The following is a 27,607-nucleotide window of genomic DNA, read 5'->3' as shown; positions in this document are numbered from 1 at the left end:
ACTGGCAAAATCAACTACATACCGTTAACATCAAGAACTCTCTTCATGTTCATTCTAAAGATGCAGAATTTGGGTGGGTGGTTGATTTGTTAAGGTTCATTCTTTCTGCTGTAAATACTATAGAGACCTTCTTCAGAGTTCCTAGATCCAAATAGCAAGCACAGGTATATTTGTGATAAGGAATAAGGGTCTAAACACTTGAGAAATTATTCTGAGAATTTCCTCTGCTGGAACTCTGGCCAGTGTCTCTACTTCGAAAACATCCAGGCCGATTACCTTACTTTGCATTTATGTTTAACTTAATAATATACTGTATTTTGTTACTTAAATTAATCAAACAGTTATTGAGAACCTGTAATATTCCTCAAAGACAAAAAAAGATTCATTAGGAAAAAGCAACAATTATAAATGTGAATATTCCTAATAACAGAGCTTTGAAATACATGGAGAAAGAAATTGATAAAAATAAAAAGAGAAATAGCTCCACAAAGATAGTTGGAGACTTTAAGATGCTTCACTAAGTAATTGGTAGAACAACTGGAAAAAGAAAAAAGTTGAAGACATAATTGAAGCACCTGGCAATGTTCTTTGAGAATGGGACACCATCCTCTAAGTCAGAATATATACAATGAATCAGAAGTATTTATCTGACACTGTGTCCTTGTTACAGGCTGAATAATACCTCTCACAACATGCCCATGTTCTAATCCCCAGAACCTGTAAATGTTACATTTTATGGCAAAAGGGGCATTGTAGATGTGATTAATGATCTTGAGATGGAGACATCATGCTGGATTATCCAGGTGGGCCTGAAATATAATACAAGTGTCCTTCTAAGAGGGAGACAAGAATATTTGACTACAGAGGAGGAAAAGCTGATATCGGAATAGAGCAGAAATTGGAGTGATGTACTTTGATAATGGAGGAAGAAGCCACAAGACAGTGAACATAGGACACTAGAAGCTGGAAAAGGCAAGGAAATGGAGCATCCATAAGGAACCAGCCTTGTCAATGCCTTGATTTTAGCCCAGTGAAATCGATTTTACACTGAAGATTCCCAGTAGTATATAAGGGAATACATTTGTTTTAAGCTATTGAGTTTGTGGTATTTGTTAACAGCAGCAATAGGACACTAATACAGTCTACAACAGCAAGAAGACACGGGTCTGGGAAATTAGGGGTGCAATCAGGAGCAACTATAATGACCATCACTCCTAATAATTAACTAAAGGAGATTAAAAAGACATGTCAACTTAATGCAATGCCTGATTGTTTTTTTAACATCATTATTATATTTTATTGTTTTTAATAACATCAATTATATTTTCTTGTTTGCTAGCTTTATTGAGATATAAGTGACATATAACATTGTGTAAGTTTAAGGTATACAATGTGTGATTTGATACATTTATATATTGCAAAATGATTACCACAGTAGAGTTAGTTAACACATCCATAACCTCACATAATTACCATTTCTTTTTTGTGGTAAGAACATTTATTATATACTCTCTTAGCAACTTTCAAGTTTATAGTCTAGATTTGTAAACTATAGCCACTATGGTGTACATTATATCTCCGGAACTTATTCATTATATAAGCAGAAGTTTGTTCCCTTTGACATCTCCCCATTTCCCTGCAACCACCATTCCACTTTGTTTCTATGAATTAGACATTTTTAAATTCCACATATAAGTGAAATCATATACTATTTGTCTTTGTCTGAGTTATTTCACTTAGCATAATGCCGTTAGAGTCCATTAATGTCTTTGCAAAAGCCAGAATTTCTATCTTTCCCATGGCTGAATAATATTGTGCTGTTTAATTTTTTATATATAATTAATTTATATAATATGTATCATATATTGCCTTCTTTATCCAGTTGTCCATATATGAACTCTTATATTGTTTTCCTATCTTGCCTATTGTGAACATGGTAGTGCAGGTATCTCTTCGAAATCCTGATTTAATTTCCTTTGGATATATACTCGTAAGTAGAATTTCTGGATCATATGGTAGTTCCATTTTAAATATTTTTTAGGAACCTCCATACTGTTTTCTACAGTGGCTGTAACAATTTACAATACCACCAACAATGCACAAGGGTTCCTTTTTGCCCCCCGTCCTCTCCAGAATTTATTATCTCTTGTCATGTTAATAATAACCATTCAAACAGATGTGAATTTATATCTCATCGTGTTTGATTTGCATTTCCCTGGTGATTAGTGACCTTGCGTATCTTTTCATGTACCTGTTGTCCATTTGTATATCTTCTTTGATAAAATGTCTACTCAGTTCCTATGCCCATATTTAAATCAGATTTTCTTTTGCTATTAAGTTGAATGAGTTCCTTTCATATTTTGGAGATTAACCTCATATCAGATACATGGTGTACACATCACATTTTCCAGTCATTCGGTATGTTGCCTTTTCATTTTGCTGATTGTTTCTTTTTTCTTTGAGGGAGCTCTTTGTTTGATGTACTTCCACATATTTATTTTTGCTTTTGTTGCTTGTGCTTTTGTTATCATATCCAAAAAAAATTGTTGCTAAGAGCAATGTCAAGAAGCTTTTTCTCTGTTTCTTTCTTTTTCCTAGATTTATGTTTTCAAATATTATGTTTATGTCTCTAATGCATTATAACTTAAATATTTGAGTAGTGTAAGATAGGGACCAATTTCATTCTTATGCATATGATTATCCTGTATTCCCACCAACAATTATTGAAGAGACCAGCCTTTCCCCATTGAGTATTCTTGGGTCTTTTGTCAAGTATTAGTTGACCATACATGTATGCGTTTAGTTCTGGATTCTCAGTTTTGTTCCATTGGCCTATGTATTTATATTTATACCAGTACCATACTGTGTTGGTTACAATAATTTGTAGTAAAGTTTGAAATCAGGAAGTGTGATGTCTCCAGCTTTGTTCTTCTTTCTCAGGATTGTTTTGGCTATGTGTGGTCTTTTGCGGTTAGTTACATATGAATTTCAGGATTGTTTTTTTCTGTGAAAAATGCTATTGGAATTTTGATGGGGATTCCATGAATCTATAGATAGCAATGGGTCATATGGACATTTTCACAATATTAATTTTCTGATCCTTGAACATGAGATATCTTTCCATTTATTTGCTTTTTCTTCAACTTCTTTCATCAAAGTCTTATAGTTTTCAGAATACAGATTATTTCTTCCTTGGTTAAATGTATTCCTGAGTATTTTATTGGTTTTGATGCTATTGTGAATGGGATTGCTTTCTTTATTTCATTTTGGATATTTCAGCGTTAGTGCAGAGAAATGCAACAGATTTCTGTATGTCAATTTTAAATCCTGCAACTTTACTGAATTCATTGATTAAGTGCCAACATTGTTTTGGTTGAGTCTTTAGGATTTTTTATATATATGACAATATCATCTGCAAACAGAGATAATTTTACTTTTTTCTTTCCCATTTAGATGACTTTTATTTCTTTTTCTTGCCTAATTGCTCTGGCTAGAACTTCTAGTTCTATGTTGTACAGGAGTAGTGAGCATGGCCATCCTTACCTTGTTCCTGATCTTAGAGGAATTTTCAGTTTTTTACCATTTAGTGTGATGTTCTCAGACATTAATTTCTTTAAATAAGCTTTTTACCCTCTTCTGCCTCAGTTCTTCTAGGACTTCATTAATTTGCATATTGCATCTTTTAATGGTATCCCATAGATCACAAAGGTTTTCTTCACTCTTTTTCATTCTTTTTCTTTCTTCTCCTCTGTTGGATAATCTCAAAGGTCCTTTCTTCTTATTTACATGTTTTCTCTTCTCATTTATTCTGATGCTGATGCTCTCTATATCATTTATCATTTAATTCATTGAATACTTCAGCTCCAGAATTTCTGTTTGGTTCTTTTTTATGAGTACTATCTCTTTGTTAAACTTTTCATTTTGTCTTGCATTTTTTCCCTATTTCATTGAATTGTCTATGTTTTCTTGTATTTCATTGACCTTCTTTAAAACAGGTATTTTGAATTATTTTTCAGATAAATCACAGATCTTCATGTCTTTGGGGTTGTGATCTGTGGTGGTATCATGTTTCCTTGATCTTACATGTTTTTGTAAAATCTTTCACACTTGAAATAGTAGCTACTATCTCAGTCTTAAACTAACAGCCTTCAGAAGAGAAGCACTTTTTGTCAGTGCTGTTAGTGATTCTGAGGCTTTCTCAGACCTTCTATAGATATGTATGATCCACACTTCTTGCCCCCTTTTGTGGCAGAATCCTTAAGCTTGTATGCCTTCTCTCCATCCTGCGATGTACCAGCCCTAGTGCTGAAAACCCCTATTTGGTTTCTCAAGGGCAGAGGTAAAGCTCAAGTTTGTGGTCTCTCCTTGGCTTGCCTATTTGATCTGGTTTTCTGCATTTGCTCACTAGCTATCTACCAACATTCACATTTGCTTCCACTGGGAGCATACACAAGGAGCCAGCCATGTGGCGTGTGTGTGGAGGAGGGGCACGTATGTGGCATGCCAAGGACTGGTGTTCCCATTGGCCATTTGGCGGGATTTGCAGGTGAGGTGTACTCAGTAGCTTGTGGGCGGGCTTCTTGATGGAGTCTTTGATGTAGTTAGTAGGATTTTTGTCTCTTCAATGCCCTCCAAGAATACTATTTGCCACTCCCCCACCAAATCATGCAGCACATAATTCAGTACAACTCTCTAACACATCCAAACTTGTTTTCAATTTGTCAAATGGTATACTGGAACTTCTTCACTAGAAACCTAGTCTTCCATAGAAACTCTCTCATTTGTGGGAGAGTGTCTAAGACAGTATTTTCTAGGAGCTCTTGGACTATAGCCAAGAGGGACTGGACCTGGTTCACGGATCCATGTAGGGTTTACTGCTGGGACCTAGGACTGTATGCCTATTGCCCAATGCACAGACAAGGTGAGACTCCTCCAGATTCCTTTGGCATATGTTCCTGGATCCTATAGATCCCACAATGGAACTTTTATCTGTGGATGGATGCCAAATTGTTGTTGGGGATAAGATGAGGGACATTTTATTCAACCATGTTGCTGACATACAATGCCCGATTCTTGGCTGTCTCATGAACTAATCTTAAATCCTATAAGATTTTTATCTCATTATTGAGGCATTCGACATATTTGAATTTTCATTCTGAATTAGATAATAATATTGTATCAATGTTAACTGTCCTTACTATGATAGCTCTACTGCAGTTTAAGGTAGTGATGTATAGAGATGTCTTATGGAAAAAATAACTAAATTCTTACAGGTGAATGAGCATGTGTGCAGCTTATTCTCACATGATTGGAGGCAGAAAGAAATTAGAGAGACAGACAGACAGAGAGAGGAAGGATAGAGAGAGGAGAGTGAACACAAATGAAGGGATAAAAGGTAAACAATGGGAGAATCTGGGTAAAGCATATTCAGGATTTCGTGTACTATTCCTGTAACTTTTCTGCAAAATTGAACTTATATAAAAATAAAATGGGCAGCATGTCTGCCTGGTAGTCCTACGGATCTCTCTCTTGCTTTGATACTGTTTGGATGAAACAGATCCAGGAAACTGTTCTATGTTTCTAACTACCCTCCAACCTCCTCTGGATCTGATGGAACAGGATCCAGGAAACTGGTCCAGTTTCTAACTACCCTCCAACCTCCTCTCTGGTTACTACTTCCGAGAACATCTTCTTGCCTATCCTCTGCTCCTGGAACCAGCCAACTATTTGTTGTGGTAAGCTACTTGTTACCAACCATGAGCTCCCAGATTCATCATAATTATTCCACCGGGATGGAGACTGCCATGAACTGCATGGTCAACTTGAATCTACAGGTCTCCTACATCTATCACTTTCTGGGATTGTATTTAGAAGTCAACTGTGTGGCCACAGAGAGCATGAGCTACTTCTGTAAAATGGCCCTGGAGAAGTGCAAGGGTACTAAGCATCTCTTGAAGATGCAAAACTAGTGTAGAAACTGTGCTCTCTTCCAGGATGGGAAGAAGCTATCCCAAGATGAGTGAGGCAGTAGCCTGGATGCCACTGGAGCCACCATGGCCCTGAAGAAGAGCATGAACCAGGCCCTTTTGGATCTGCATGTACTGGGTTCTGCCATCACAGACTTCGTCTCTGTGACTTCCTGGAGAGCCACTGCCTAAAGGAGGAGGTGAAACTCATCAAGAAGATGAGTAACGACCTGATATGCTGGCCAGCCTCCAAGCTAGGAGTCCTCCAAGGACACAGCCAGGAGCCCTCAGAGCCCAGCAACCTTTGACAGGCCCCTCTTATCTCCCTGGTATCATGGCTTCTGCATAAGTCTCTCTCTCCAACCACCAGGGATCATTTTAACCACCCTGGATCCCTATCCTGGGCTACGGCCAAATGAAAAAAATAATACCTTTATAGCATAAAATAAAATTAAAATAAACAAATAAAATAAAATAAAATAAAAAATATAAAAGGATACTCCCCAGAAATACACATAGTGCTATGAGAGTATATAACATAGTGTAGGGGGAGGGTTCAGAACACTTTCCCAAGGAATTATTCATGATCTGGCACCTTTGGGCCAGTCATAAGTCCTAGATGTTCACAACCCTCATTTTGTACTTCTAAAATATTCCCGAATTATTCTTACTTTGGGAATTTTGGCAACTCTTGAGGTGTTAATGCAGAACTCATATTTATATCTGTAAAACAGAAGTGGTTTAATGAAAGTAAAATGACGCTATTTCTATGGAAGGAAAAATTTACCTAGAAGAATCCCACCTGGCCACATCATAATCAATATTTTTAAAAAATAGGTTAGACTTGAGATTTCATCTCTTGCTTATTCCCTGAGTTACTTTCTGTGGCTGATAAGAGCTGTTCTCATCATAGCATTGTTATAGGTTAAACCCCACCCATTGATGGAGAGATGGGCAAACCCAAGTTTGAGTAAGCCTCAGAACCTAGGGAGTTGAGAAAGTCTTCAGGGTCCTGTCTGATGAGTGATTTTTGACCCTGCTATTTACTGAGTTCTTATAGTTTTTATTGGTATATAGTTTAAATACTGTTCCAGAAGTCATGGGAATAAAAAAGAAACATAAAATGACCTTTGATTCCCCGCCAAAACAGTCAGTCTAGTAAGAGCAACAGAAATGTATATAAAGAATGAAACACAAGTCAAACCCATTTAAGGGAAATTGAAATTCCCGTTATGAATTAGACCTGGTATGGGAGTCTACTTTGCCAAATGTTTCCAAGAAGGTGATCCAAGACTGGCTGTGACCCTGATGACAGACACTGTTATAAAGGAGTGCAAGAACCACTCAGAAGTGTACCACTGAAAAATTCTATTTTTTTTTCTAAAATATTTACTATTCCAGGAAAGGAGACACTTACGGTCCGAGATAAACTGAAAAAGTAAGCAGATTTGGGTAGCAGAAGGAATATTGTCAACACCTGAGAAGAAATGAAAACTTACCTTCTGGCTTGCTTTGACAACATTTTAATGTTTTAATAGTTTAAATAATTTATGCTCTTTTCAAGTTTTTATTAAAAATGTCAGCAAAAGAGAGCAAATATTTCAGAAATCAGTACTTCTCAATTATAAGCAAAAACGTAAATAATCCTTCAAGAAAATTGTGTCAAGAATATGATGTGTTCTAAGATAAAAGCCTAATAAAATATTTTAAATATTGAGATGATAAAATATCTGATTACATTAAAAAAACTCAGAAAATGCAAATCAAGAGATAACTCATTCAATTATTTTTTGCACTTACCTTTAAATTATATCTAAATAACTGTGCCCAGAGGCTTTAAGAAATTATCCTATCTATTCATTAGAGCAACTCTGTGTATTATTATTTCCATTATACAGATAAAGAAACTGATGCACAAAGTGGTAAAACAACTTCTCAATACCCCATAACATATAAAGTTTATGTAAATATAGATATGGACTCTTACTCATGAAAATAACATTTAGATAATGAAATAAATGTTCCTTTCGGGTGTCTCAGCAGAGGAGACTTACTTCACTTTTAGCCCTAGATTTTTATTTTTGAATAAAGTTGAAGAATAGAATAGAATGTAATGGAATGTGGAATGTGGAACATGGAATAGAATGGAATGGAATGTGACTTGTAATTATGTCATTTTATTTACTGAGTAAATATCCTCTAACTTCTGTTTCTTCTCTTTACATATATTCTCAGAACTCTATTTTGAAAAAAATATTTTCCTTTAAGCTCCTGAAATGATAAATTATATTCTGAATTATTATGAATTACTTTCACGTAAGGGTTTCAAGCTATTCTCAATAATCATTAAAAAATCATAAGGAATGAGAGAAATGATGGAAAAATTATGATAGGCCAATCAAGTCATAGTTTTCATAAAGAATTAGAAAACATGTTCCCCAGAGCGTAGTCCAAGGTATGTGACAATAATACTAGACACATGTTTACTGCATTGTTAGAGAGATGTCCTGAGAGCATTTGGAAAGATATGTAAGCGCGCTAGTGGACACTTGAGACAAACCAAGGCAGAAAAACTCATTTTTTAAAAGATCACTGTATTTTGGGGTAGGAGACAGCTGCCAAGAGTAGTCTAAGTCTTGTCATCAGTGCCCTTAACGCTATACTTAATCCATTTCACATACTACCACCAAATTAAATGTGCAGTTTTAAATAAGAATTTTCATAATTTCAATATCAATAATAAATCAGAAAAGAAACACAATATTAAAATTATACCCCACATGGGAACTGTCAGGAGCAACCTCAAAGGGGTTCATTAGCTACAGCAAATTTTTTTACTGTTCCTTTGCTCTGGGTAGGATAATATTGTTCAGCAGTAATTTAACAATATGTTTTAAAGATTTTTAAGATGACTTAGGTATTGACTTATGAAATTGTGATAGGTTTTATCAGGAAAATCCTGCATCTATATGATCTATAATTGCTTTTCAAACTGCCATAGCATTTCTAAATCAAGCCCTGGCTGTTAATTAACATGCATAAATGGGAACGATATCATTATTCTCTCTATATCCAAATTGTTTCCATCAGAGTCTGTGTTGCAATTCTACTTAAGAAAAGATATGAAACATTCATGAATGTCTTTAAGGCTTGTAAGCAACTCATTATTTTCTTACTGTGGAGAATGGAAATGTAAAAATCCTAAATATGTAACTCCATTCTAGGACTTTGCCAAGCTTCCTCCAAGACATTACAGAATTACTGACAAATCCCTATGAAAGCAATTTCTATTACTGCAGCATTAAAGTATTCTACTGGCAGTGAACTCCATTATAAAGCTAGCATTGAATGTTGGGGGACAGGATCAGCATATCCTTAAGACAGATACTAGATAACAGATACCAGGTTTTTCTATATATAATTTCTACTTTAAAAAAAAATATATATATATATATAAATTTATATATATATATAACTTCTTTATATATATATAACTTTTACCTATAGTTATAAAAGTCATACTGAGGAAAAAACATAATAGTGAGGAAAATTTTAACAAAGAGAATACCTATAGTTAATGACCCAAAGATAAAAATTGACACGATCATATATTTTCCCAGTTTTCTCTTTTTGAATGTATTACATGCCTACATTTTACTCACAAATAGGGATCCTCCTTTTTATGATCTTACTTTATCAGATTTTTAACTTAACAATCTACCAATCCACCATCACTATTATCCCATTGTATTAGATGTTCCTCTAAAATAGTCTTATGACTACGTAGTTGTTATATGTTTAAGGCCATAGCTTAGACTGATGACCTAGCTGAAACTGCCTAATGCTTTATTTTGATTGTTTAACTTACATGCTATGATTTCATCTTTTGGAGAATACTTGTGTTTTTAGTTATTTAACCCTGAGATATTTTCACAAAATATTCCTTTCTAAATAGTCCATAACTTATATATATTTTACCTGTCATTATTTTTAATACTAATATACAAAAAAAAATTGAAGCAGATAAATTATTTCAGAGAATTGTTTAGTAGATATATTTTTTTCTACCCAAATAATGTGACAGAAAGCATATACAAAACAAGAATTCCTGGCTGGTCCATAAAGATTTCTCTAGAGAAACAGTAAATTTCAAGGACTGAGATTTACATTTAATGAAATGTTCTATTGTCATTTCACAGGTAGCAAAGAAGGAATTTCTCATCTATCATTATCCATACTATTCATGTATAGTCTTAAATATAATAAATATGATTAGAAAACTTCTAGTGTATGAATAAGGCTAGCATAGATTTATTTCTGAAATATCCAATATAATTTGAAATATATTCATCCTTTCCACTTCTACATAATTTGTTCAAAACCATGGAATATTTCCAGTTCTCAAAGTTGAAACGCAACATTTGTTTGTCAATAGCTTACTTTAATGAACATATACAGTAATTTCTTTGAATTAAAAATAAAATTTGAGGTAAGGAATTCCTAAAATATTTACCATTTTTTTATCCATGATTGTTAAAAACACTAAGGTTTACACACACGTATTTGTCAACACACTTTGCCCAACATTTGTGTGACTGTGTATGTGTGCATATGAGCAATGCATGCATATATGGTTTTATGTCCCTCAACACAGAATGGAGGAGTCTGACCAACCAACATCTGGACAGAAGACTCGGTTGATATTTTCAAGGAATATATTCAGAAGCCCTGGACAATCTCCACATTCAAGAATTACACTGTAATAACACTATAGTATATAGTTTTCTTCAAAAATTCCTAGTAATAATAATTACAACTGTGTACAGCCATGCCACCCTGAACAAGCCCGATCTTGTCTGATCTCAGAAGCTAAGCAGGGTCAGGCCTGGTTAGTAATTGGATGGGAGACCACTTGGAAATACCGGGTGATATAGGCTTAAAAACTAAACTAAACTAAACTAAAATAATAATTAATAATAATATGTAATAATAATAATAATAATTCCAACTAACATTTACTGAGCAGCAAGCATGTGCTTAGCACGATGTGAAGTATTTTGGTTTCACCTCACAGCAAGCCCATATGTTAGGAACTATGATCATCACAAAATTAAAAAAAGAAACTATCCATTGCCAATAAATGACAAAATGAGATCTCGAATCTAAGTATCCAGCAATAAAATACGGGTGTTTAACCAGTTTGTTATTACTAACCTGCTACAGACTAAACTGTGTCCACCCCCCACCACCAAAAAATATTCATATCTTGAAGTCTTATCCCTCAAAGCGATGAGGCCCTTGGGAGATAATCAGGGTTAGATGAGTTTATAAAGATTGGTGGCCTTGTAAGAAGAGGAAGAAATGTCTCTCTCTCTCTCTCCCCACCCCACATGCATGCATTGAGGAAAGGCCATGTGAGCACACAGCAAGAAGATAGCCATTTTTAAGCCACAAAGAGAGCTTTCACCAGAACCAAACCATGCTGGCATTGTGATCTAAGACTCTAGCCTCTAGAACTGTGAAAAAATAAATTTTGATTTTTTTTAAGCCACCCGGAAAATGGTACATTGTTATGGCAGGCCAAGCTGAGTAACACACACCATCAAAAAGTAAAGAATGGTTTACAGTGTACTATTATTGCACCTTTCAAAAGTTAGGGTTGCTGGAACCTCATTCCACCTTCTCCCCCCACAAGACAGCTTTCTAGAGCTCTAGGCATCCCTCTGATTTGGAGAGTAGATAATTATTTAATAATTACATAACAGGGAAGGTGATATTGGCATCATGGCAGCATAAGATATCCCTTTTTTTGGTCTCTCCTTCTTAACAACTAAATTTGGTGCCCATCAACAAACAAAAGTACCTCTGTGGGATTTGTGGGATCCAGGACTATACACCAAGGGACCTGGGAGGGTCTCACTTCCCTCTATAGGATACTCAGCAGACAGACCACAGTATGGGTTGTGGAAGCAGCCGGAGCTTGCTAACCAGCCAAAGCCTCTCTAGGTCACACATGGGTAAAACCAGGAGAGTGCCGAGTGCTGACTTGGGCAAAAACCCATAGATAAAAGAGCCTTTGTAAAAGTCCTCCAGCCTTCCAGCCTCCCCAAGGAGAGACTCCACTGTGTTGGAACAATAACAAAAAGTTTGGGTGTAGTGGAGTTTAAGAGAAACTGCCAGCACCACTCCTTCCACAAGGTGACAGTGTGGAGCTGAACTAGATGGCAGTGACCTCCCCTGTGGGAGAAAGGGAGAAAAGTGAATGAGTGCCTGGCTATGTGGGATGCTGCTGGAGACTTCTGTTTCTCTCCAGCAGCGCCCAGAGTATTGAAGTGGTACCCCAATGACTGTGGGAAGGGAGATCAGGAAAGAGGCAGATAGGAATATCAAAGGGCATTTAAGGGATTTGGTTCCTGCTGACTGCTTTCAGGAGCTCACCTTAGGGCTCCCCCATCTGGCCTGTGAGCTCACTTTCAATAGGAATTTAACATTTAACATACAGCAGGCAATGTGGAAGATAAAAGATGCATTAGGTATCATCTCTCAGCTCCTAGAGCTTACAACCCAGTGTTTTGATCACTTCACACCTAAGACTTCTCTCAGGCCATCATGTTCCTCTGACCATGCTGATTTCTCTATGTACCTTGGTTTGCTGTTTCCCTATATCTTCCATGAAAAAGCTATCAACAGGAATGCTATCATATTTTTTCTGCTTGTTCACCAAGCCAATACACTCTATTGAGTACTTACATTGTGCCTAGCATGGGTGTTTTATGTATGTTATCTTACTCAATACTTAAAAACTACAAGATAGATCTTATTTTCCCCACGTGAAAAAAAATGTGTCAACCAAAGCACAGAGAGATTAATTGCTAATGTCATGTAACTAGTAAGTGCTACTGTTGTGAATTTGAACCAAAATGTTAATTATTTCTGTCTACTTACTCCAAGTGGTTAAATGATCCTTTTATTTGTGGTTTGAGGGATAGATAAGGACGAGGGGGCAGATTTGAGAAACAGAATTGCAGGATTAAGTGCGATCATTTTTAAGTCTACATTTGACTGCTTTAGTATACCAACTACTTAGAATACATTATATTTCTAATAAATATTGTCTTAATTTTGTTTTGTGCAATTAAAGGTTTTATAATGTTTATGACAAAACAAATGCATTTTTGTTTTGTTTTACTTTTCTGTTATTCTGTTGTTTTTTTAAATTTAGTTATGAGATGTCTAATTCTTTCAAGGATACCTAAATATTTACAAGTTTCAAATTGTTCTAATTCTTCAATAGTTAAATTTTTTGTGCACAATGAACATTTCTGTCCTTTCACACTTTCTGTTGATTTTCATTATAAAAATCAAGCTCTGTCATAACATAATTGTTAAAGTATCTGGTAATTGTAGGTAGTTTATGAACCTTTTTTTAGAGTTGGCATTTTATTATTGTAATTATCTTTAATATAGGTTAATTACTCCTGGGGCACACACGGTATTTTAATATATACATATTTCAAAGAATTAAAGTATCACATCTCAGAGTCTGAAGAAACCTTAAAAGTCAACTAACCAAACTCAACTTTTAAATTTTTAAAATAATCCCTATTCAAAATATACATATGTGACCCAGACCACCATGAGCAAAACATAAAATGAAAGACATTTCCCAATAGTAGCCATGGGAGGAAAAAATAATTACTTTTTAAAATTTAGATAAAAACAAAATATCTCAATGATACTTAGTAATAAGAGCAGTCATGATATGCTACGCACTGTTCTAAGTGCTTATGACCTTATTACACGTATGAACTCATGTAATCCTGGATGAAGAGATGATGATTATCTCCATTTTAGAGATAATGAAACTGAGGTCCAGAGAGGTGAAATAAATCCATTCAAGGTCACACAACTAGTTAACAGCAGAACTGGATTTCAGATGCAGGCAGTCTGAAAACAGAGCCCTTACATTTAATGGCTATGCTATCTTCTTTAATCTGGTAAGAAATCATCAGAACATTTGTTCATTGCAGCTTGGCCTTTCTACATAGATTTTCATCCTTTCTCTTGTTTTGATGGACTTTTTGGATTGCATAGAGCTTTGAAGCCAGAGTACTCTAACTGACAAGAAGAAAAAGTACAGGATGCCTACCATTTATTCACAGAATATCTACGTTCTATACTCTATTGGAACTTTTGTGTTTTGAAGAATATATTTATTCGTACTGAGTCAAGTCAACCTCAATCATTCTCTTACACTCAATGTTTGAAAAGCATGTCCATCATTTCTTCAGTCAGCTAGATTTTTTTCTATAACGATATGCTGTATTGATCAGCTCTGAGAATATTTATAGTCTACCTCATCTTAATAGGAATTAATACTTCTGTTATTATAAAAAACATTAATTGTTTTAGTGTTGACATATTGACAAATGATATGATAAGTGAAAAAGAAAAATATAATCAAAGACAACCAAATTACATCTTTCAGCTGCTCATGGGCAAAAATGTTAATATAATTTAAAGTTTCAAAGAAGATTAACAGCTATTCCGGTGAGAATGTACCCAATAAAAACAATACAGTCATAAGTCAGCAGTTGATACTGACAATAAAACAAGATGCTCCAGTTAAGGACGTATCATTACATATTATTAAATTATATCATCCTGGAATGAAGCATCAATATTGAATTTGTGGAATTAAATGCATAATTCTGAAGCTTTACTTATTTCATTGATTTGGTTTGCAAAGCTTATAGTTAAGTTTGACAGGGAGACTCTTTAGGATTTAATAGGCTCGGAGTCTTGAACAACTGACTGCAACCTGCACTACAACTGTGATGAAAATCTCTAGAATTTGGTTTATGTTAACCAAATGAATAGAACAGATGACAGAAATAACAGACATTGTTTTGATTTTATATATAAAAAAGCACACTATAAAATATACTCAGGATATTAAATAATTTAACACATTTAAACCTATAAGAATTTATATTCTTTCTATGAAATTAAAGATATTAATTTGAATATATAGTACACCTTACATGTTCAGTGAAGGTGTTGCTTTAAAATAAAACTTGCTTCAACACTATCACTAGTGCTCAGAAAAGGTTTGGATTTAATCATTTGGAATTTTCTTCGAAACCAGCTGAAAACCACTTGAAAAATTTGTCAAAGTAGTTAGTTACTCTACCTTGTTTTAGACCAAAATATTAGTCAACCTCACATTTATTAGAGTAATTCACATTACTTTTTAGTTTTGAAAAAATCCACCTACAAATGATGGAAGTAATATAAACATGGTGACAGATGGATGGAAGACATTAAATTAATGTTTCATAAATTATGAGACACAAGCTCCAGAGATAACTCCAAGAACGTAGTTTCATGAATTATTTGAGCAGTAGTTTCATCACTGAAATAAGTTTATGTTCTCCCATGTGGACAACTTAGAAGGGGATGACGCTTATTTGGATGGATGAGTTCAAATCTTCACATTATAAAATCAATCACCTTATTTTTAAGTCACACTTTGTATATTCAGAGTTTAACTTCTATTCCAAGATTTTTCAGAATTTGAATTTATTCAAATGTGTTTTATATTTTGTAAGGCAAATCAGAAGTTATCTGCTCCTCTATAAATAATGCATAGGGAATAGAAATAGATGTAATAACATGAAGTTGGGGAATTATGAGTGAAAAAATATTTAACACCAGTTCTGTTCAAATACAACTGAAATATATGTGCAATCCTTCATATTCTTTGTCCTTTCTTTATGATAGTTACCTCATTGGCAAGCTACCATGAGGTCCTTGGGCAGATTTTCTTATGCCAATAATCAAGGAAATATCAGCTAAACTCTCTAACCAATGGATTGACTTCAGTAAAATGGCCAGGAATTAAGGGGGGGGGGAAGGGGTTCTATCTAACGTTAGGTAACAAGTTTGTTTGAATTTGTCTAACTTTCAACCAATTATGTAGGTGCAATATAGTTTTAGTAAGGGCAAAACAGAACAAACAGACAAAAGCTGAATTAGAGCCCTCAAATCCTGCCTATCCTAGGAGCATATATATAAGATGACTATTCTAGGAGTTTCAACTACTAGGATATCCTGAGGCTAAACACGATGTATGTTTAAGCCAGTTATTGTTGCCATGACTTCCTCTTCAAGGTACCTAGGAATCCCATGGAGAGAATAACTGAGGTAAAAGGAATCATCCTTTCTCTTGCTGCCAATTCATGGATTATAGCATAAGCAGCTTCCACTTTGTGTTTACAGTGAAAAGTTAACCCTGATCTCAAAGTGTTGAGATAGAAAATGTACCTTCCCCCTCACAGAATCCATGGGCATATTGTCCTATAGGTAACTTTTTACATGGATACTTCCAATAGCATGCTTAATTGCTTGTTATTTTTCCCCGTTAGATTATTCTTTAATATTCAGATTTTACTTGCAATCTAAAAAAATGCATTTCTTTCTACTAAGGTCACATAGAAACCAGGATTTCTGCTGACGACAGGAATGCCGTAAAATAATCTCGCTTTATATATTAACTGCTCCAAGGAAGAGGCCAATATGGCTATGAATTATTTGTATTTTGTCCTTAGAAGGAAATAGCTGTTATAATTTCCTACAATTTAGAATACACAGAGAGAAAAACATGAGGAAATGATTTGCTCAATGTTCACTAACACAAAGAACTGGAAGTGGAATGTGTTTTGTCCTAACAGAATTTCTCTGGTGGCGGAGACATTGAATTAAAAATTAGAGGACTTAGGAACTTGTGTCCTGTGTTTTACTAAATAAGGTAGAAGCATATCATGGAGGAAAGAAGGTAAAATTCTCAAAGATGATAAATTCTCAAACATCTCCTGGTCTATTGCCTTGAAATTGATAGCAGATTTTCAAAAACTGTTAAGAAGGCCCATTTCTCTTAAATTTATCATTATATTCCATTCTCGCTGTCACCAAATTGGTCTAAGTTTTCATTATTCACACTTGAGCATTTGAAGATTAAATAATTCATACATGAAAGTGCTTAGAATAGTGTCTGACACAGCATGACTCAACCTAATGAGCATTCACCATGTGCCCATATGCATTACAGGAAACAAAGAGATAAATAAAAAAGGGATCGAGCCTTTTAAGTACCCAGAATCTAGTGGGCAAGGCAGAAACATAAATATCTGCATTGTATGGCAGACTTTAGCCAGTGTCATAACGAAGCCACAAATAAGGATGAGATTGGCAGGAAAGATAACCTTTAATGATAGAGAAATCGATCATTCATTCATTAATATAAATTAACTCATACTTTTATTACAATTTTTTGAGGTAAGCTGCATAGATGTTCCTTTGAGCATTCGTATAGATCTCCATAATTGACAAAGTGCTTTCACATACACTGTCTCATTTATTTTAACCACAACCGCTTCATAATAGAGATTCTAGCATTATTTTTATTTTATAGAAAGGAAACCGAGGTTTGGAAAGAATATTTTATATAGTTGGTCATTTTTCAGAGGTGTTCTGATGTGAAAGCCAGGATGAGGAAGCTGAGTTCTAGGATGAGGGAGACTGGTCCAAGGTCACATAGCTATTTAGTAGGAGAAGCTCAATTTGAGATCATATCTTGTAAAGGTAGATTCTGTACAGTTAAGTCCACACCACAGCAGGGATGGAATGAACCATGTATGTATTTCTTCCACTCTCTAGTTCCTGAGATGTCTGTCAGTTTCCATATAAAAAAACCTACTACATAGGACTTTTTAGAAGCTGCCCTGGTATTTGCCTTGAAGTGCTTTCAAGACCTATCTTCATAGAGTATGAGTCTTGTTTAGCATCCAGTATGGTCTTTACAAATAAGAAAAATGATGACGGCAGTTGACATTTTCAAAAGTGTTTTCAAGAAGGGATTGGCAAGTCAGTCATTAATTTCATTCGGGAGGCTGACCCTTCCACATTTAGTATTTATATTGAGTGCATTCTTTCAAGGTGTATTGTTTTACATTAAATACTAACAGAATATTTCAAATTAATTTCTTATGTGGACTCATTAGAATGCTAAGGATATATTCAAGTAGAGAATTGTTATTCAGAATAAATTTCTCTGCCTCTTGTCTTTTGTAAACTCTATAATACATGGGCAGGCTGATGTAGGAATAATTAGGTAGAAAAGTGATTTTTTTTTCTCAATAGTCAAATGAATTACAGTTAAATGAACAGAATGATCAAAACAGTTATTTATTAATTTGAATTTGTCTCCCACTTAGGATGTTCCAAAGTTCATTTAAATCAAGTTTGTAAGTAAACTTGGAAGATTAAAAAAGTATATTACTGCTAAAATTATAGAACTAGATCTCTGAAATGGATGTGAATATATAAGATTTAGAAAAGAAAGTTGGGATGTATGGACATTTTGGTTAAGGATTATAGAGCTTTTTGGAGAGAGATGATATATTTATGAATGAAAAAATATTAATGTCCATAAAAATTCAGGTCAAATATGCATAGTATAAAAGCTATACACGAACATGTTGACAATGGTTATTTTATAAGGGTGGTGTGGTAGACACTGTTCACAATTATTTCAAGTCCTTCTCATGCCTTTCCTGTCCCAATGATTTTGGGTTTGACCATGAGACTTGCAACATATGGAGTAAGAGTATAAGTTACAGTATAATAGCTCCAAGTGGAGGCTTTAAGACTGATTATTTGTTTTTGATCACCCTCTTGTGCTCATTCTCAACATACCCTCATTTTTAAAAAGAAAAATGTGGCTCAGAGTAGTTAGAGACTTGTTTTTAACCATATAGCTCATGAGTTTTCAAATCCATAAGGGGTGGAAGTAGCATTCCATTTTATATCTTTAACTTCTCTTCATTTTACTTACTATTTTCTCAGATTCTTTTTACCCAAGTCACAATCAGCGCTTTTCTGCAATCATTTGTTCTTTATGAAAAGAACACAGCAGTGAAGAGAATCTTCTGAAGACACACTAATGGATTGCAATAAGTAATCTTTTTATGTACATTTGTGCAAAAATAATACCATTTAACTTAAAATATCATTTAGGAAAACTATAAAATAAATAATATTAGAAATTGGGCTTAACTTTGGCTCTTTAAGACCATAATGTATATTCTTTAACATCTGTCAATGACAAACTCCTTCTCTGTACTTTGCATTATTGTTCCCTGCTCTGTTATTATTTCAGAATCTTTACCCACAGCTTCATCATCGGGCTCCTGGCTTCTATCTTTGTTTCAGACTAACCTGAAAGTGACTGAAGTCTACTCCAGATGATCCAATGTCAGACACACATCATAAATTGCATCCCATTTTTATAGACTGAATATGAGAGAAATCAGTTTGATGGTTTTCATTTGTAAGCCAGCTTATCTTCATATATAGGCTTTTCCTCATTCTGAACTAGATCTATGCAATCACCTACATTTCATTTGAGAAGAATTACCAGTTTTCAATTGTTTCTCCAGGTATTCCTTATTACTGAGAAATGCAAATGTGGTTTTTGCTTGAAACTCCTGCTGATAGAAACAAAATCTGCATTGCTATTCAAATTATTATGAGCTACCTACAGCACTTGGCTTAAGCAGTTGCATAGAAACTATTTCATAAAAATGCTCTCTCTTCATAAGGAAGGTGTGACAAGAATAAAATGTGATTTCATCATTTCTGTATAATCCCTTCTTCAACCAAATAAGAAATGGTCACAGGGTGAACAGAGGTAACAAAGCATAGTGAGGGGGGTTTCAACTTTACACTCTGGAGCCCTGGTAAATCAAAGTGTCACATGAGTCACTGTGGAAAGTGAGAAAAGGGGCAGTCAAGGGAATGTTTGACTCCTTGCTTCAACAGAGCAGTTCTGGTTTTGTCTTTATAAACTGTGCTTGGATAATAATGTGTTTTTTACAAAAAGGTCCATAGGAAATTTTTTTTAAACCACTGACCTATACAACTTTTGAAATCAGTCGTTAGGTTTCAGTCGTGTTTACAATTATGTGACCTTGGGCGCGTAACTTAACTCTCTAAGCTTCAGTTTTCTTATCTATAAAATGTGAAAACTACTTCACAAACATATCCTGCGGCTGAAATGAAGTCACACATCAATGTACCTAGAATATGGCATGCATTTAATAAAGGGTAACATTTGTATTTATTATTATTGCATAGAATAACGATATATAATACATGATCTTAATCTTCAAAAATTTATCAAGTGAATCATTATGTGAAAAGCATACCACTTGCTCATTGCCCTTGAAAACGTTATAGCCTAAGTGGTAAGATGATACATAGCATTTAAAAAATCAACACTCAAACAGGGTAGTATAGGCCAAGAACTAAATGACTTGGATTCCCTGGCTGAGGAAAGAAAGTGCTCGAATAAAAAAATGAATATGTTCAAGCACATGACCTCATCTTCTTGGCACAAGTCTCTGTGTGACTACTTTATGAAGACTATCCCCAAATTGAGAGGTTGAAACCGTTACTAATTTACTGACTGCAGTGCAACATCTCCATTTAACAGGGAGAAAATGAATGCCAAGGGCAAACGGCTATAAATAGTATTCCTAAAAGAGAAATGATGAGAAGCTATGGTCTCACCATAGGTTCTCTACTAGGTCTCCACACCATCAGACCATTTGCTACCATGCTTGAACCAAACAACTATCTTTTTCAATTAATTGATTTCCACCAGCTAATGGTAAGTGATATAGGAGGGAGTGGAATGTGTAGTAGATATTGTATATGACGAGAATGCTTTTTGGACAGCCCCATAAATGTCACTGACTTGTTTTCCATTTACTGACTCTCAGGTATGGTGAAGATGGTAAAATGGCTACATGGCAGAGAGGATGCAGGAAAGACATGTGCATTTGGAATATTATAATGAAAATTAGTCTACAAATCATTAAGGGCTGATTGACGAACATGCCTAACCAAATCCTAGACCCTCGTCTGTGGCATCATCACTCACGGATGATGCTATATCTCTCCTAATGTCATTTATTCACTCAACAAAAAATTATTGAGTGCTATCGTAGGGATAACATAGTGAACAAGACAAGGTTGCTGCTCTTCAAGGAGTTACAGTTGAGATAGGGATACAAACAAACAAACAATTAGAAGTGGTGCAGTAAGTGCTTTAATAGAAGCAATTAGAGGTTACAATGGAAGTTTATACAATGGGGCATTTAACCCAGTTCTGAGTCAGAGATAGCCTGCAGAGGACATGATATCAAAGGAGAGATGCAAAGGAGGAATAAGAATTAACTAGGTGACAAATCAGGGAGAGCAAGGAATAATGTTCCAAGGGCGAAGGAGAGATAATGCTATTCTGGATACAAGTGAAAAAGAAAACTCAAGGATGAAAGCAACAGGACTGAAGAAGCAAGTAGGGGTGAGCTTATGAAAGGCCTTGAAAACCATGCTGATGGCAATGGGGAAACTGTGGAGCGATTTTTAAACATGTGCTTATCGTGATCAGGTTCAGTTTTGAACAATAATGCTAGAAGAATGGGCCAGAGACCTAGACACAACTTGAGACGTAGGAGCAATTGAGACGGTGTTTTCCTGGACAAAGAAAGAGTGGTGATGGAGATAAATGAACAGATACTAAAAGCATTTGAGAAATAAAATCAACAAGACTTGGTGACCTGTGAGAAGGTGGACAAAGGTGAACTTCTAAGTTTTAGGATAAGCACAGCAAAGAAACAGATACCTGCAAGGAGTACTCCAAAAGCAGGGCTACATATAAGTGTGAATAAAAAAGGAGAGTATGCTGTCATAGAGTCTAAAGGAAAAGGATTCTTCAAGGGACATGGTAGTGTATCAAGTGATATTAAGTGATACTAGGAAAGGATTTAAAAGTTTTAGTGGATTTGACATCAAGTAAATCACTGGTAACCTGGACACACTGTCAGAACAGTTTTAGTGGACACCTAAGAGTAAATGAGCATTTCTATTTCTAGCAATTTGGAAAAACAGGCAACCTGAAAAACCATGTTCTACATAACACAGAAATGCCAGGCAAGAAAAAAAAATATTGAAATGCATAGCCAAGACCACAAGGTATTACATAAAATCCCAGAAAAGCTGTAAACATAGTAAAGAAAGTTTCCCTATGCCCTTCATTCAGCTCCCCCTAATGTTAACATCTCACATAACCATAGATCAGTTATGAAAACTAAGAGATCAAAATTTGTACAATATGATTTAAACTATAGACTATTCAGATTCTACCAGTTTTTCTACTAAGGTCCTTTTTCTGACCCAATCCATGATAGCACATTACATTTAGTTGTCATGTCTCCTTAGTTTCCTCTCATCCGTGACAGTCCCTCAATCTTTCCTTACCTTTCAGGACATTGACAGTTTCGAAGAATACTAGTCGTATCTGTTATAGAATGCCCCTCAATTTTATTTTATCTGATGTTTTCTCATGAATGGAGTTTGAAGTTATGCCTTTTCTGCAAAAACACTACGGATGTGATATTGATAAGGTTGTGTCCTTCTCAATGCCTCACAGGGAGGCAGGATCCTTAGGTCTCGTGGACCTGGCCTTCTCAGTCCTCTTATTCTTCCTTCAGTTCTAGTTCTGGCCTCAGCACTCAATTCCCACCCCTCCCCCAGAAGAGATTTTTAAAAATCTGTTCCTTTCTTCCAACTGCAATGGATTTTCACCAGTACTCTAAATGCAAGGGTATTATTTTTCTTTCCCCCACGGATGAAGGATTTTGTTTAACAGAGACAATATGTGAGAAGTGTCTAAGTGGACTCTCGTGCCCTCCCACAGTGAGTGGCTGCTGTTCCTTTCCTCTTGGTCTGCACTGGAAGGGAACTTTCTTAAAGATTCCCGCTAATCTTTTCTATGAGCACTTGGCAAGGTACATGCAGAGAAAGCCTTGAAGATATGGCAGACTTCCCCCATTTTTGTGGTCTTCATGGGGTTCACAGTCTCTACCAATTTACCCATCACCCTGGGTGAATTCTATTTACTGTCATCTGGCTGTGTCTTCTCCAAGTAAGCCAGTGCTCACATCTTTTTTTTTCCTCAGATTTTGGGACACTTGATTGCTTTTCAACCTCAAATCTCTCACAAATTCATGAAAACGTATGAATTTGAAGCTTTTTTAAAGCTTTTTTAAATTGCAAAGTGGAGTGACACACTCCAGCTCTCCACATCAAGCAGAGATGTAAAATCATCTATTATTACATTTTATGTAGACAAATATTTTTTCTTTAAAACGCTTTTTAAATAATTATGCTTTTTACCCATGATCTTATTGTTTACTTGTCATGGTTTTAATATATCTTATTATTATAATGTTTCTCCAACAAGCCTAATGACAACAAGCCTAATATTTTACGTGCCTATTGAAGGTACATAGCTCGTATTTAGAGGTGAAAGATCCTTTTGATAATAACTCAAACCCTGTAGTTCCAGAATATGCCAAATAGTGCATATTTGTCCTAAGCAGTGCCCTGAGTGCTTATGTAAATGTAATGCAAAATATGTGGTTTTGGAATTTACATATTGAAACGCATTTTTCTTATATTATTAAAATAGCAATTGAAGTGCACTGAGGCACAGACAAAACTTAAATGATTGCTTCTAGATGTGACTTTATTCCTCAACATTTAGGTTGCTCTGTTTAATAAAGATATATTTTATAAAGCATGTTTTCAGTTTTCAGATCTCTTTAAAAGTTGTTAATACCCAACAGTGCTGGCTTATATTTTCTCAAGTGTTCTTATATGTGGAGCAGTCTAATATGCAATAAATAAATGTTATAAGTATTTATTAACTATAACTACCATTTACTGCTAGAATAACTATTATACTATTTCTTAAAGGAATCTGATGTAATTACTTGATCACCAAATTTGTAATTATTTCTGAAACAACTTGTACTCACAATTGACCATTATTTACTATATATATATATACATATATATATATATATAGAGAGAGAGAGTCAATATATAGAGTTTATATATATGTCAACTATTATACATATATGTATATAGTTTTCTCATCTACCTATACCTCCCCTTAACACCTATGAAGCAAAATTGTTCATGACACAGAGGAGAGATCATGAATTCTAGATAAGATGAAAGCTGTATTTACGTCTTGGCTCTTCCACTTAAGTAATTTTAAAAAATTTGCAAAAGCTTTCTGAACTTCTATTTACTCATCTGTAAAATGACCTCACATTGTTGGTGTATTAAAATTTGGAATAATATATGCAAAGCAACTAGGACAATTATTGGTGTGTAGCTAATGTTCAATAGATAATAGCTATTATTACTATTTTGATTACATCAAAGGGAATGCCACTTATGATAAGATTTAAGATGGTGGTTTTGGCAATGGATAGTATAATCAGCTCTGTATTGTATCACCAGAAAAATATTTCCTATATAAAAGCTGTTTATTAATAGTTGAGGTAAAGCATATTGTTAAATAATACCTAAAGAAAATTTCTAAAAATATCATTAACTTTTCATCTGTAAATTTGTTTTTCTTCCAGCTTTATTGGGGTATAATTGATAAGTAAAATTATAATATATTTAAAGTGTACAATGAGGTGACTTGATATTTGTATAAATTGTGAAAGGATTCCCACAATTGAATTAAGACATCTATAACTTAACATAGTTACCTTTTTCATTTTTTTACCTGTAAATTTCTGATCTTGTGATATCTCTGATTTCAGATGCCACATATATATGCATAATATTTACTATGTATATATTTACTATAATATTTATCATATTTTTATCCTGACAATAATATTTTAGACACCCCAGCTCTGCTCCTCACCACTCTCTTCTCTAAATACTGTCCTTCTTACAGGTTGCATATAGGTCAGCCTCTCTTATTTATCCTCCTCTGAAAGATCATGTGACTTGGAGGTTTGGAGATGTGTATTTTTTAAAGATAGCAATAGTGAATGAACATCATTCATCCTTGAGTCATTGATCCAGTAACTCAATGGGTACCATGTGCCATAGACTATACTGGGACTTAAGGATTGAAGCATAGATAGGTATAGTCTCTACCTTGAGAGATGTACTACTTACCAGGAATAAAATGCATAATATACTGTAATAAGTACACCAAAAGAAGTAATTATAAATAGCCAAGTGAACTGGAGGAAGGAGAAAATGGGATGGGGATGTTTGAGGAAGGCTTCATAAAAGAGGTGCTATTTTAGCTGTTCCTGAAAGGATAAACTGAGTAGTACTAGCCAAGGGAATAACAAGCACAGTGAATGTAGTTGTGAGAGAGCTTAGGTTTCTCAAGGGACAGTGCGAAAGCGAATGTGGCTAGGGTATAAGGCACGGATGGGGTGACAGAAGCTGGCTCTATAGGAGGTTGAGATGAGTTTGTGTTAGGTTTCATGAACCTTGATGAGGGATATGGACATTGTCATGTGGCTACAGTGAGTATAATGGAGTGAATGTTTGTGTCCTTCCCCCCAATTTACATGTTGAAATCCTATTTCACAACGTGGTGGTATTAGGAGGTTGGACATTTGGGAAGTGATGAGGTCATGAGGGTGGATCCTTTGTGAATGTGATTTGTTCCCTTTTAAGAGACAGCTCTAGCTCTCTTTTCACCATGTAAGGACACAATGGGAAGACAGCAGTTTGCAACCCAGAAGAGGGTACTTCCCAGATGCCAAGCATGCAGGCATCCTGATCTTTGACTTTCCGTCTCCAGAACTATAAGAAATAAATTCCTGCTGTTCGTAAGCCACTCCATCTATAGCACTTTGTTATAGCAGCCAGAACAGACTAAGACAGTGAGTCATTAAGTTCGGAGTATCATGATATCATGAAGCGTTGCAGATTAAAGCTGCTAAAGTCCACTGCATCAAACTATCAACATACCTCTGAAAAGGAGTAAAATAAAGACTACTGACTGTTTTATACTAAATAATATGTGAAAAGCAAAGATTTACAAATCAGACATGGCTTCCTAAACTCAATAAAACTGATAGCCATTTTATGCTCTAAAATGTAAATATCTTTTATCAACTTATTGTTTTCATGGGCCTCCACTAAATTAAGTGTCTGAGACTTAAAGGGATTAAGTAGTTTTTGTAATTATTCCTTAGCTATTCAAGGGCAGGATCAGACAATGATTCAGCTCTGATGCCCGAGTAGGATAAAGTTCATTTCATAAAAGCTCTTGTTGAGCCACCGAGGCATAGTGAGTGATAATATTTATTGGCCATTGACATTAGTGTAAGAATTATCAAAACATTTTTTTAAATGTATAGCAATTCAGCTAATGCTTAATGGCACTAATATGCACAATGCCACTTTTGCTTATCTAGGCTAGTGGTGGCTAATAATTAATCAGACTCATTGTTACGACTATTAGCAGATTCATACTTTTATAGCTTTAATAAAATATAATTTATATGCCATAAAATTTATCCATTGTAAGTATAAATACAATGACTTTTAGTATATTTATAGAACTGTGCAACAATCACCAAAAAATCTAGTTTTAGGACATTTATATCATCTCCTGTCTTAGTCTGTTTAGGTTGCTATAACAAAATGCCACAGAATGGTTGGTTTATAAAAACAAGTTTATTTCCCACAGTCTTGGAAGTTGGGAACTCCAAGATCAAGGCACCAGTCTGGTCGTATTCTGGTGAAGACCCTCTTCCTGGTTCACAGCCTTCTTGCTATGTCTTCACTTGAATGTGGCTATGGATCTCTCTAGATCTTATTTTTTCTGAACTTATTTTATTATTTTTTTAAATTTTATATTAGTTTCGGGTATACAGTACAATGGTTAGACATTTATGTAGTTTATGAGGTGATCCCTCTGATTACTCTAGCACCCATCTGGCATTATATATACTCTTGGCAGGAAGCTCTGTTAACAACAATCGACACAGCTCTGCTCACACACCTTCAGGGACAATCCCAATGACAGGCAACCAACCCCAGCCCAAACTACAGTATTTCTTGAACAAATCTTGGGAGTCGGTGGGTCCAAAATGGGCAGAGGCTGGCCTCCCTGAAATCTGACTTTTATAAGCGTCCACAGATTCAGCACTGACACCAAATCTAATCTGCATTGGCCAGGTGAAATCTGCTCACTAGATCCTGTTTCATAAGGCACTAATCCCATTCATGAGGGCCCTACCTTCATGCCCTAAGCACCTGCCAAAGGCCCCACCTACTAATACCAATCACTTTTGTAGGTTAGGATTTCAATATATGCATTTTAGGGGACACATTTAAACAATAGCACCCTCCAAAATTCCCTCAAAATAATTTACAATCAATCTCCATTCCCACTCTATCCATAGAAAAACATTTATATGGTTTTGCCTCTGAGTTGCCTTTTCTGGAAATTTCATGGAAACAGAATCACAATATTTGTTACTTGTGTCTGGCTTTTTTTACTTAGCATGTTTTTGAGGCTCTACCAAGTTTTTCGAATGCATCACTACTTTTGTTCCTTTGAATTGAAGAATGTAATTCTATTATATGGGCTTACTGCATTTTTAAAGTCCATTTACCAATTGATGGACATTTGGGTTCCTTCCACTTTTTGGCTATTATAAATAATATTGCTA

At 35.0% G+C, this 27,607-nt stretch overlaps 1 protein-coding gene and 1 pseudogene across 6 annotated transcripts in view; both read left to right on the top strand.

The window, feature by feature from the left end:
• The window catches only part of LOC107503194 (putative MAGE domain-containing protein MAGEA13P), a 98,880-nt gene that overhangs the window by 60,673 nt on the left and 10,600 nt on the right, over positions 1-27,607 (top strand). For 3 of the 6 annotated variants that reach the window (XR_004952851.1, XR_004952850.1, XR_001595164.2), the window contains one exon: positions 5,994-7,668. The exons of the other annotated variants lie outside the window; for them this stretch is intronic. The gene's annotated coding sequence lies outside the window, so the exon portion shown is untranslated. Of the gene's footprint in view, positions 1-5,993; positions 7,669-27,607 lie in introns of those variants that run through there. 6 annotated transcript variants of the gene reach the window in all.
• On the top strand, positions 10,785-10,903 carry LOC118607989 (annotated as a pseudogene).

Source organism: Rousettus aegyptiacus, unplaced genomic scaffold (genome assembly GCF_014176215.1).
Source record: "Rousettus aegyptiacus isolate mRouAeg1 unplaced genomic scaffold, mRouAeg1.p scaffold_m13_p_9, whole genome shotgun sequence".
In the NCBI taxonomy this organism is placed as follows: Eukaryota; Metazoa; Chordata; class Mammalia; order Chiroptera; family Pteropodidae; genus Rousettus; species Rousettus aegyptiacus.
This window is presented reverse-complemented; position numbering and strand designations above follow the sequence as displayed.